The 12,854-nt window shown below is 42.5% G+C and overlaps 1 long non-coding RNA gene across 3 annotated transcripts in view; it reads left to right on the plus strand.

Annotated features, from left to right (window-relative positions):
- The first annotated feature begins 466 nt into the window (after positions 1-466).
- The window catches only part of LOC137841275 (uncharacterized), a 29,923-nt gene continuing 17,535 nt past the window's right edge, over positions 467-12,854 (plus strand). For 2 of the 3 annotated variants that reach the window (XR_011088527.1, XR_011088529.1), the window contains exon 1: positions 467-609. This is a non-coding gene — a long non-coding RNA (uncharacterized lncRNA). Of the gene's footprint in view, positions 610-11,223; positions 11,553-12,854 lie in introns of those variants that run through there. The other variant, XR_011088528.1, reaches the window with a different exon arrangement.

The following is a 12,854-nucleotide window of genomic DNA, read 5'->3' on the forward strand; positions in this document are numbered from 1 at the left end:
CAGGATAAAATGGTACTTTTGAATGGGTCAGAGGAGAGAAAGGAGAGGTATGCAGACATTACTGAATTTGTGGGACTAGGAGCATTTTAATTACTATTTGGGTGCAAGTTCTATTAGAAAAACACAAATTTTCCCTTTATTTTTATGCACAAAAATTACTGACAATATAGATCTTAATGTATCTCAGTGGATGAATTTGAAGTGAGGCCATTTCATTGATTAGAAAAACTTTCTCTTCTACAAAGTTTACGCTTGTGGAGCTTCTGCTCTCCATGTGTAAAAAAAAAAAAAGAGCCTGTGGATCAGCTTTTCAAAGGCAGTGAAGTGGTTACTGATGGCGATGAGTACCTTAAGGGGATTCTCAAAAGCACCTGAGCTGATCAAGTGACATGAATGACTAGCTCATTCCTGGCATTTGTGTCTAAATAAGCCTGGAAACTGGGCCTGAGGGACAGAGAGAGGAAGGCAGTCACCCCAGTTGTCTCACCCTAGTGACCTAGTCTCAACATTTTTCTCAGCACAGCTTTTTATGGCTGACCACAAGGCTGCATATATTAATGCACTTGTCATATTCATCCACTGAATAACCCTCAACTACTTTTCACGGAGGTAAGGCTTCGATTACTGTATCTAGGATTATAAAATACAATTCTTGATCTCCTTTGTTTCTCAGACTGCCTGAAAGCTATAGGAAACTATAGGGGGAGAGCTTGGGAACTATTAGACAATACCTGGAAAAGAAGGGGGAAAATGATCTAACAGGTTTTGGCCAGGCAGTTTTTTAATTATGAGTCTGACTTGTGGTATGGAGATGGAGCTGAGGAGGTTCCTGGCCAGCCCGGAGAAATAAGATCAGGTTAAAAATCTTTTCATTTGAAAAAAATACAGGATCTGGGGGTAGGAGTAATGTGCAAATGGCAGCTGACTCCAAAACTGAGCAGAATTGGCAACCCTCTGGCCCTGTAGCTCCAAAACATGCCTATAACTAAGATGGGTGATGATAAGTGCAAGGCTGGTGACAAGGGACGAGTGTGCTGTTGACAAGGGACGAGTGTGCTTGTGCATGGGGTGAGCGAGGCAGTGCTGCCCAGTGTCACCAGGATACCACCAAAGACAAGATGTCATTATTCCTGAGATACCCACTCTTTGTTGTCATATGGTGGACCTCTGGTCTGGCAGAGGAGGAAGGGTTTGCCCATACACGTTAGTGTTTCAGCTCATGGTATAGAGGTGGTCCACAAGTTGCCAGCTAAGACCTGTCCTTTGCTCCTGGTTGCTCCTGCTTTGTGCATGACATTTCTAAAATCAAGTGCAAAGTGCCTTTGCGTCCTGTCCTGCAAGCTTGTATAAGTACTGCATCACGTTCAGACTGGTGCTCAGGGATATCATCTTGCCTCTTTGTGTATATTTTCAATGTGAAAACTAAATTTTATTGGAAACAAGACTCTTATTTAAAATAGGAAAGAGAGCAAAGAATTTTTATCCTTTCATGAAGTTGATCCAAGCCTTCAAAGTGTTTTGGTAATCGTGTTTATGGCTAAAAGATTGATTATTTGAGTCTGTGCTAGAGTATACTTTTTAGAATGAAGTAATGGCTCATTACAAACCAGCTCAGGAATGCTTTGAGTATTTTTTTTCCTTTTTTTTTTTTTTTTTTCAGGAATTTTTTTAAAGCTGGATGAGGAGGGAAGAGTGTGAGGCACTAAGTTTAGCATTTCAAAACATCTGGATCTCCTTTACGGTTTATTTTTTAATGTGTTTTCCATGAGTCTATTTAAACAACCACATGGCTTGATGGCAAAATGAATGCAAGTGCAGTGTGTGGAAGGGGACCCTGGATAAAAGTTTGGCTTGCTAACTAGAGCCAAGTGACACGATCTCGTTTCTGGTAAGGTCGTGTGGATTCACAGGAAGAGCCCATCTTGGCTGCTGCTGTTCCTGTTCTCTGCCAAAAGCTGTTAGACATAAAGCAGGCAAAGGAAGTACTAAATTACAGAGCACCTAATCTTTATCCCTTTGTTTAATCTCAAATGAGTCTCCCAGATCGCATAAACTAGGAATGAGAACAACACGTAAGGCCAACCACGAGATGGTCTAGGACCTGCACTGGAGCAAAGGGGCTCCTGTGGCTGCAGAGGGGAGGGAACAGGGCAGGATGGGGATGGTAATGCCTTTTGAAGCCGTGCTATTGCAAAGTTGTTGACAGCTGCTCTTCTGACAGACTGTGAACACACCAGCAAGGTGTAGCAAGAAATGGCACCTGTTTAGCTCCTGTTAATTTTGAGCAAACTGTTTTTTTTTTTTTTTTTGTTAGCAGAGTAATAGATACTGTTATAAAATTCAGAAGGCCCCCATTGCTGATAGATGCTGGCATAGGGAGTGAATTAACCTCAATTCTGCTTGCAAGTGTTCGTCTTTAACCACCACTCTCTTTTCTCATAATCTTTTCTCTCTCTCTTTTTCCTCACACCTATTTTCCCACCTTTTCTTTCTTCCAACCACATATTTTCATTCCATTGCTGCTTTCAACTTAGCCCAAATATTAATGGGGTCTCAGGTCTTCAATCCTGTGCTTGCATTAGGAGAGTGACACTGACTAAGGTATGACAAGGGGCAGTTCTTACTTGGGGTGGTCCATCTCCACTGGAGTTTTACAGCCTTCCCTGAAATCCCTGCCATTCTTTGCCATTCTGTCTTAACAGTGACATGCAGTGGCAGCATGATGCAACAGAGGCAGCTGCGGACATCATACAGTCTTATTACTGTATCATTTTTTCCCATCAACGTGTCAATACCTTACAAGATACTGATGCATCTTGTATCTTTGCATGAACTTTCTGAGGATTTCAATGACTGTCCCAAGCCTGCAGAGATGGGCACAGGTCAATGCAGGCTGAGTGTGAAGAGAGGCATGTAGGCAAACGAGACAGAATCCTTTACAAAGCAAGGACATTTTAATTGTTTTCCAGCATATAAGACTAAATATTTTTGTCCTCTTGTTATTGAGGTAAGAAATTATCCCCTCTGTTCTTGTTTTGTATGATATTGTTCTCGTAATCATTTCCTGCGTTTTATGCATATGCACATGCACACAATTTTACTACAAATATTTCTGTTGAGATCCCCACCAGTTAAAAAGTGTTAGCCTTTGCAGGATAGGACTCATATTAGATTTCTTTGTACCTGGGAAACATTTTTGAGGTCATTCTTCAAAACCTCTGTTTCCCAGGAAAGTCTGGAAATTGTGTTGAATTAATTTTTAGAGAATTGGACCCTTGCAAAAAGTTTGTGGGAGGGGTTGGATGACAGTGTTAATATAGGCATCAAAGATAAAGGATAGATTCCTCAGGAGGGAGAGGAGGGAGCCCCAAAGGAACATGACGTGTGAAGTTGAGGGAGGGTTATGCTGCAGAAGGGTAGAGAAAAGCAAGTCCTTCAAGATACTTCTTTGAGGATATGTTCTGTGCTTCAGGGATATGTCTGTTCTAAGTGCATGGAAAATAAGGGATGTTAGTGCATAAATGTGAAAGGGGCAAGGGAGATGGTGCCAAGGATAGTACTATTTGTCTTTGGTGACTTGTACAGATTTCTGAACTGAGGAGCAGAAGGGTTAACCACTGTGTGTATTAAAGCTACAAAAAGCTTTTCAACCAGGAACATAAATTACTGAAGCTGCTATTCACAAAAACACATATCAGACATAAAACAACTGCCACAGCTTTTCAGATGTCTTATTGTGCTTCGTCTCATGGTGATGACTGCAGTGCTCTGGGACTACTTTTCAAAGTATTCTCTTTTGTATCTCAAGAATACACAATGGCTCAGCCTTGACATCTATCTTCATATGTAAGAAGACTGATAGGTCACTAGTGACATAGCTGCAAACATATTATCAAGCATCTTCTGATTGCTTCCAGGCAAGTGTTCTTGTCCTGCATAAGAGACAATATTTAGATGCTCCTTTTCCTGAATATCTTACTGGATTTTCATATACTTTGAATTATGGCAAGAACAAACATCAAAGACATTTTTCCCCCTTTGCTTTGCGATTTGCAGAGAGTCTGAGATCAATGTTTCCAGTGACCATTGGATTTCTTCATTCCCAGCAAGGTCCCACTCTAAAGAGAGCAGACAAAAAGCCCCATCCTAAAGAGATGCTGAGGTCCAGATCCAGAGAGAGAACACTCAGCTAATCAGAAATTCATGCACTTCTAACCCTTCTGTTTAAAAGCAGCCAGATGATGCTATGGTCTTTACCAAGATGAACTAAACAAACAAGAAATTAATGTTGCTGGACTAGGATCTTTTGTTCCCTTCCCAGTCCCTGCAGCCAGGCGCTGTTGAGCCATCTAGCCAGAGTGATTTGCACCTTGGCAGCCTTCTGTCTGTCTTGCATTCATGACTGAGAAGTTGCAAAATTGTCTGTACGTTATTTATAATGATTTTTTTTTTTTTTTTGAGTTACTGCTGACACAGACAAAATCCACCCTGACCTTTCTGGCTGCAAGCATGAGATCAGTGCATGGGCCATGTGCCATGGTGTGTAGTGCATGCAAGTGTTTGGGCCATAGCAAGCTGTAGACAGATACTTTGGCATGTGGCTGAGCACAGGGACAGGTGGAAGGTGCTGACTGACTGATTTCCCACATACTGCAGCATGGGCCTTAGTTTAATTATATGTAGATCTTGCAGTGAAGCCAACTACGGCAATTCCTGGCATCAGCTGCATGTTCTGCTCCTGCCTTGACATGGCAGTTTGCTCACCCATGTGCATTTGGATCCTGGACCAGTTTAATGACCAAGATCACTGTGTGGATCCACAAAATGTTGCATTGGATAGACACTGGTGTGTGGCCAGTTTGGATTTTGACAAGAGTGAGGGATTTTCCATAGGGATTTCTCCTTTGGCCAGTTACTAAACTGTGACCTGAGTATCAGGGCACTGAGATCGCATCCTATTCCTGGACAATGTGACACCATGTGGTGCTGCAGAGAGGTAAATAATGACAGAAACTGGAAAATCAGCTATAGGCCAAGTTCCCCAGCTCTAGCTTGCAGCAGAAACTGTCTCTTAGGAAATAACTGGGGCATTTACAGTCATCACAAGAAGTTTATAGGGCTTTAGTCCTAAATGCTCTTGGTCACACAGGTGAAATAAATGGGAAGGAGTTGTGTAAAAAATTTTGTGGATTCGTATGTGCTTGGAAATGTTGCTTTTTCTCTATGCTGCATCAAAACAGAAGGCAAAGAATCATGGCAGTGTTACCAAGTGTGGCAGTTACCGAATTTCACCATTTGGCTAGAAATTCAGAAAGAGAAGATGCGTTATCCTATAGCTCGTTTCAGAGATCTTCCTGATAGCATTGTCTTTTTAATGAGAAAGCAGGGAAGGGGGGAGGTTGCTGTGGTGGGTTTTCAGCCCATTCCTCATGAAAGGCTCCTCAGAGGCCTGCAGCCATATCTGGGCCCGTGCTGCACACCACCAGCTGGGCCTTCTACCCTCATGTGCTTTGGCAGCCATGGGTGTCTAAAACGCTTCTTCCCAGGCTCGTGAGGCTGTTCAGTGTGTGTATGCAAAGCTGCTGGCAGTATCATGCTGAGATCTGCTGGAAACTGGGACCTGGGAAACCTTATGCTGAGAGGAAAAATATTCTAAGGTGACTTTAATTTTCAGCATTCAACTAAATAGCTCCTACTCCCCCTCATGCCTTTGAGTTGAAAAAAAACAGGTCTCCGGCAGAAAGCGAGGCCAAAATGAAGGGCAGGGCTCCTGTTTGTTTTGTGGTGGAGGCATCCAGTCTGCTTTGTTATTTAGTAATAACAGATGAACGTTGTTGGCTCCGCCTCTGTGCGTTCATCTGCTCCGTGGCAGTTTGCGTGTTCCTGCCGTCTGGCTGTGGTGCCTGGAGCGGGGTGGCTCCAGGGCCTCATCTGAGCGTGGCTGTGGGTCACAGTCATGGAGATGGTCTGTAAAGGGAAAAGTTGGTCCATAAATAATTCCCACACCAGGAGCTTAGCAAGAAGCAGGTCCCAGAGCACACACAAGCAACTGGCCCTTCCCAGCCCTTGCAGCTGTTCAGGCCCAGCTAGGCCCACCTGTGCTTGTACCAATAATACCAATGGTTTTACCAGCCTCATCCCTCAGGCTAGCTCTGGTGCTTTGCAGTTCCTCAATGAGCTGTAGTCCCCCCACCCCTTTTATTCTTACAATAAACTAAATAAAAATTCAGGGTTAACCACAGCTAAGTGACCATGAGAGGCTCTGAGCTGAAGCCTGGGGTCCTGGTCCTTTCAAGCACTGGCCCTCCTGTGACTCTCTGGCTTTCTAACTCTCTTGCACATCTTCAGCTGTTTTTTTTTTTTTTTTTTTTTTTTTTTTTTTTCCAAAATTGCCTCCTTCAAACGAAATTAACTTCCTTCAAACCCAGGGCCTAAGCCCCGCTGGTGACTCGTACCTTAACCCCAGTGGATCAGAAAAGCTGTGTTTTATCACACATCATCTAAACTTCTGAGGGTGTGGAAGAACCAGAAATAAACCATTCCACCTTGTTTCCCATTTTTCTGTGCTGCTCTGAGGTGAAAGGTGAGCCTGTGAACATTGCTGACACCAACACTCATCCTACATGTCAAGGCCATGAAAGCAGCAGTGAACTACCAACTTTCCCAGCCCAAAAACTTAGATCCACATAAGCCTAATCTGAAATGCAGACAGATGACCTCTCTGCACTGAAAAATAAGCCTTTTTGCTTTTGTGCATTAACTCCATCTTGCGTGCTGATATGACTCAGCCATAAAACTAACTCATAAAGGCTGTATGTATATACACAAGGGTTGGTTTGAAATCTGTGTTCACTCATAACACTCGGGAGATTAGTTGCTGGTTCAGACTGGTGGCACTGTTATTTGCTCATTGCTGGGAGGCAGAATGGATTTGGGTTTTCTTCTCAGTTAGATCCAGGTCCAGCAGGTTTCTATGCCTTACAGGTGTTGGGGATGAATTCCCATTCAGCCTCCATTTCTCCCAGTCACTGCTGAAAAAATCAGCCTGAAACAATGACTCAAAGCTCATGGAGTTTCCACTGTGTTGTCTGGGAAAAACCCTTAGAAAGGGGATAGTTTGTCTTGGTGTTTGAGTGCTTTCACTTAAGTACAGAACCATAAGGATACCAGAAAATAATAAAGTTTTGATGTGGCTCTCATTTGGAGCTTAACTAATTTTACAGCCAGGCTCCAAGAAGATTGCATCTGCATGCTGCTGTCTGGGAGGATTTTGAAGTTGAATAACACTCAGATGAGGCAGCACAGTGGTTGTGTGGGATGGGGAAGGCTTTCTCATTTCCACAGACAAGTCAGATGTTTCCTTTCTGCAGAGGGTGACTGATTCTGCAGGAGGATGGTAGATCTCTCTGGATGGTGAGGGATCACAGCTGTGGAGCTTTTATAGAGGCTCTTGAGCTAAGGATCAAGTAATTATAAACACTAGGGAGTATTTCCACCAAGCTGAACAATGAGTTGAGATGGCTTTTGGGACAGGCTCAGATAAGCAGCTGGTAGCATGAGAATGTGATGAAAATAAATAAGATATTGTGTGAAGACTTGGTGATGCACTGGAAAGACAATTCACCCACAATTCACCTGCTGCATTTGTGGCAGGTGAGTAAAATAACATGCCTTCAGAAAGAGCATGAGGTCAGTTTTTTTTTTATTATTATTATTTTTTTTTCCTTCTCCCCTCCTGTGAGGGAGAGACTAAATCAGAAGCCTACACCTTTCATGGAAGGCAATCAAGCTCTTTTTCACCAAACATTTGGATGTCAACATGAGCAGCTTGAGCCTATGTAAGATTATAGACTTTTTCATGTGTCAGTCAAAATATCCTGGGGAGAAAAATGTCACATTCTTCCTCTGTGTTACTGGCACTCATGTTTTGTAAAACACATAGCTTTTTATTTAAAATAGATCTGCTGATATAAAAACTGAACACAAAATATCAGGAAGTTGGCTGGTCTCTAAAAGGGATGCCTGCTGAGAATGTAAAATTAATTTGCTGCATGTGAAAAATGCTAGCTGTGGGGACAGATGACAGAGAAGGTGTCTGAAAGAGAATAGCATGGATATGTTTTCCTCTGATTCGCCAGGCAAAATAGTCCATTTTTGTTCACAAAAGACTGTTTCTGGGGCTAAGTTGGTAATCTGCTTTTTATTCCTTTTATACTTGCTTTTTCCTTTCCCAGCATTATTTTATTTTATATATATATATATATTATTTTTTTTCCCCAGCACAAAGCAGTTCTACACTTCTTATGCAAGAACAGCAAATAGGTGAAGGGTCCCAGGTTTTGCCAATGACAGGTGCCTCACTTAGAGAATAATTCTGTTCTCTGTGAGATGCTCAGGGTCTTTAGGTAACCTCTTGGTCTAGGTTTCCACGCCATGGCAGAACTCTGCTATCAGGACTTTGTTATGTAGATCCAGCTTAATAAAAACAAAAAAAGGATGTTCTTGAGGTGAATTACTTGTTCAGAATAAATAAACTACAGCATCAAAGGCTTTTTGTTTGTTTTTCCCCTCATAAAGCAATTGCATAGGATGTCCTAAAAATAACTTTCAGACCACACCCAAGAGTACAGCAGAAACATAATCATAAAGCCACAGCTTAATCTCTATGATGTTCAGCTGAATTTCACTTATGGGTCAGAGAAAGCCATGATTCTCCTGGTCTACACTAGATGTACACTTGCACAGAAAACATGGAGGCAGATGGGTGCTTAGTTGTAAATTTAAGACTAAGCAAGGAAAAAATGCATCCGCATTAGTTTTCAAAATAGGAAATTTTCTCATAGAATTTCAGTTGTATGCTTCAGTCTATCTCCACTACTAACATCCATGAAGTCCAGACTACAGGAGAGGTACCAGGAGATCCAAGCAATGGTTTCATGGTTCTTAAGGCTTCTTGGTTGAACTGATCATTGCTTCAAATTGATTGTTAAATCAGGGAGCGTGGGTGTAGCTCATTCCATTATAATCCCCACAAATTGCTTTGTAATCGAAAGCTTTTGTTCCAGTGTCAAGTGGTTAAGCACCAAGTTAGAAGATCTATTTTACAAGACCAGACAAGATCTGACAGACAGCGGAAACTTAACTTTCAACAAATATAACAATCAACATGAGAGAACCAAAAGGTCCTCATTAAGCACTGCTGTTTTTAATTAATTGGTCCTTCAGATTTACTTCTTTAAAGCTGCTAACAGCCTTAAGCCTTTCCTAGATTAATTACAAAAGACGAGCAAATCACAATAATTAGTTTAGCCTCAGGCTCTTGCTAGGCCTCTGACCTATGTGCGTAGGTTAGCTCCATGCAGCATAGACAGGGGAAGCAATTTGCCTTCTTGTCGTGTTTCTGAATCAGAATTTCTGTCAGGAAGTGTTTTTTTTTTTTTTTTTTTTTTTTTTTTTTCTCCTTCTTTTCTTCAGCTGTTGAAAAGTGTAATTTTCCTTCCCCTAATATATTCTTGTCACTTAGTTTAAAAAGATCCCTCTGCTGTAACGACTCCCACTTGGGCTGGAAACCCTCCTTCACCAGCAACAGCTCAGTCAGTGATGATGACTTTCAAGGCTTGTAATTCTTGGCTTATGGGGCCTACAGTCTCAGGGAAGTATCATTAAAAATGAATCATGCTGCTCCCCTGGGGATGTGCCTGCTTCCCGGGATGCACATTAATGTGAATCCATCACCCCTCCCTTGCCGCAGAGGGCCAGTAAGTCAACAGTGCAATGTAAGAATGAATTTCAGAGGAACATGTATATGTAACTATTCATAAGGAGAGAGGGAAAGACTTTCTGGGTGTGCCTGTAAGAGGCAGGTCCATCACAGCACTGAGAAGCTGGTGGACTTTAGATCTTTTCCTGTCTCATCTGTGCTCTCATCTGTAACTCTATGCAGACCTTTGGGGCCATCTACATCCCTTTGGTTTCAGTGAGTCTATTTACAATGTAATGGGAAGCCATGCAGACCTTTGCCTGGAAACTGTGTGCCTTGGTTTCCCTGCCTGTAAAATGGGCACAGTATCATCCCTTGGCGATTAGTTATGTGTCTTGACTTACTCATTCTGTAAATTACTTTGAGATCCTAGGCTGATGGGGAGATAAGGGAAAATTATTGCTGTCTGTGCTCTTGATTAGATAATCATCAGCTTAATTTCCTGTGAGTTCAATGAGACTTATCAAGGCACCCAAGAATTATGCTAAGCTGTGGTTTAAGAAGTGACATCATCAATGTGCTGTGCTGCCTGACAAAATCAAGCGTAACCATAGATAACCACTGATAAATGTTGTTCTAGGGCTTCTGCTGCACCCACTGGTGGTGTCCCTTGGTGTGGCTCTGCCAGGGCATGAGTATGGGCACAGGGCTTCCTGCTCCCAGGCACTGCTGCCTGCAACGTGCCCTGCAGACAAGAGTCTCCAGCCACTCCAAAACCTGTTAGTCCTGAGGCAGGATATGGTTCTGCTGCCAAGAGAGGAGGATCTGCTGGAAAGGCACCTTCTATGCACAGTACTGCTGTGGTAGCACACCATGCTGCTGCATTCGTCCCTCGTGAAAACAAAAAAGGATTCAACATTTTTGTCAGAGCTCCTGGGTCCCCTCTGCTGCACAGCTGCTGGGTGCAGGTTTTAAAAGGTGTATTTTTACTTATTTATTTATTTAATTTACTTATTTATTTATATCATTCTCAAGATATTTTCTTTCAGGCCAGCACAGATGAATATGAACTCCTGTGTGCTGAATTGCTGGGTATTATGTCATTGCTATTTAGAAGTTGTAGAGCAGCATCAGTGCACTGCTGAGCCCCAGCTGATAAACCTGTGCTATTTCCTGCTGCCAGAATTCCCTTCCCTAGCCAAGCAAAAGAGGTAGAAACTGATAATTTTTCACCTGAAATAGGGAATGGCTATGTTAGGGTCAATTCTACCTGGAGGAGACTTCGCTCACCTCTAGGACAGTTGATGTCATTAATGTCACATCCGTGGTTGGGCACTGGGACGGACATGGAAGTTAGCCTTAAGGAGGAAATCGGATGACGCAAGCACCTTGCTTCCCTCTCCCTTGTGCTCCAGGAGGAAGATTGTAGCCCACACAGCTAACCTGCTTCCTTTGTAATGCTCAGAGGAAAAGAAAAATGTCCTTATCTCTCCAAACTGGAAGTATAATGGGAAGAAAGCAGGGGTCTTCCTCTTCCTTCTAGTTATCTTTCCTTTGTTCCTTTAAAATCCTCTCTGTTCCTGGATCTTAACCTCCCACTCCAAGGGCAGGACAGGGCAGGCTGATAAGGTGACTCTGGAACTGCTGGTATTGAAGCAATTATTCAGCAGCTGCAGCCCTTTGCAGCTGAGCAGAGATTACCATCTCTATCCCTGGGAAAACTGTCTTCATGCCTCCTTAATGTATCCTGGCCTGTGGACCTTATTTATGGCACCTTCTGGCTGAATTACCGAACTGCCGCAGCCCTGGGATCTCTACTGCGCTTTCTTTGGACTCTGTCCTCAAAAACAAGGTCATTTTTCCCCCCTGTCTATTATGTTTAATCCTGTTCATGGGATAACAACACTCCCACTCACTTCAAAGAGCTGGTCCTGTGTATTTTCTGTCCTTTGAGAATACGTGCAGTGTGACACAGGCAGACTAATAGTGCCAATAGATGCTTTGCTGTAAGTATGCTAATATTGCTTTAGTTAATAGCTCATATTCATAGCTAATTTGAATGCAGTTGGGGAAATAATGTCTGCAAATATTGCCATGGATTTTAAAAGAGATTTGCCTGTAGTTTCTAGGCACAATTTGTTGCAGAAAGCAGATTTTGTACTTTATCTCAAGTTTTGTAAACTTAGCCTATGAGTGTGATCAGTCCCTGAGACTAGGAGTGTGACCCCAGATATTTGTATTCTGCCTTGATTCTGAGTTGAAGAAATGTAAAGAATCAGAAAATTGTCACCAGTTTTGAGCACTGAAGTCAGGGAAGCTTTGATGCACCGTACAGAAGTTAAAAGCAGAAATGAGGGTCATCTTATGGGGGTATATTTTTTCAGTATTTGTTTACTGGTACTGTCCCAATAGCTACTACTCATCATTTTGAACCATGGATACTCTCAGGCAAGAAATTAGAGAGCTTGCAATAGCTCTTTTCACTTCTTCTATGAATTGTTGCTGTTATCCAGCATATGAAACGGGTGCTGTGATATAGCAGCCTGCTGCATTGCCCAGCTCCTGCTCCCACTGCTGCATGGTTTTGAGAAGCTCTTTCCTCTTTGCTCTTCATCCCATTTGTTTTGTGCCACAATTTTATTATTAAGCTGTTGGGATGGGAAGGAAGGTGTTGAGAAACATGTGCAGGGAAAAAAAAAAGGCAAGACAAAATCACTTCTCCAAAACTTTTCTAGGCAAGAATTTTCTCTGGTTGAGGAAAGAAAAGCCAGATAGCGTTATCAAACACTTCAACAGAGAGAGAAAAAACAAATTCAGCAGAGTCAAAAAGCAAAAAAACATTAAAACAAAAGCCCCAAATGGTAACCATGGCAGCACTGCTGGCAAGATGCAACTGACAGAGGAAAAACGTTTTTTATACTTTTCCAAAAAAGCAGCATTTGAAAGACCTGCAATGAGCGGCTGAGCTTCTGCTGACATTTACACCTGGCTGGGTGCAGACCTGCACCTTTCGCTGCTGCTTTTCCAGGCACACACAGAGGGGGTTGTGCTATGGTGGCAAAAATAGAAAGAGCAGATCTTTTTTCTGAGTTATGGATTTAGCAATAAATGATAACAATTTCCCCTTTATATAAGCAACAGTTGGGGGTAGGGG

This window comes from Anas acuta, chromosome 17 (assembly GCF_963932015.1).
Source record: "Anas acuta chromosome 17, bAnaAcu1.1, whole genome shotgun sequence".
Classification (NCBI taxonomy): Eukaryota; Metazoa; Chordata; class Aves; order Anseriformes; family Anatidae; genus Anas; species Anas acuta.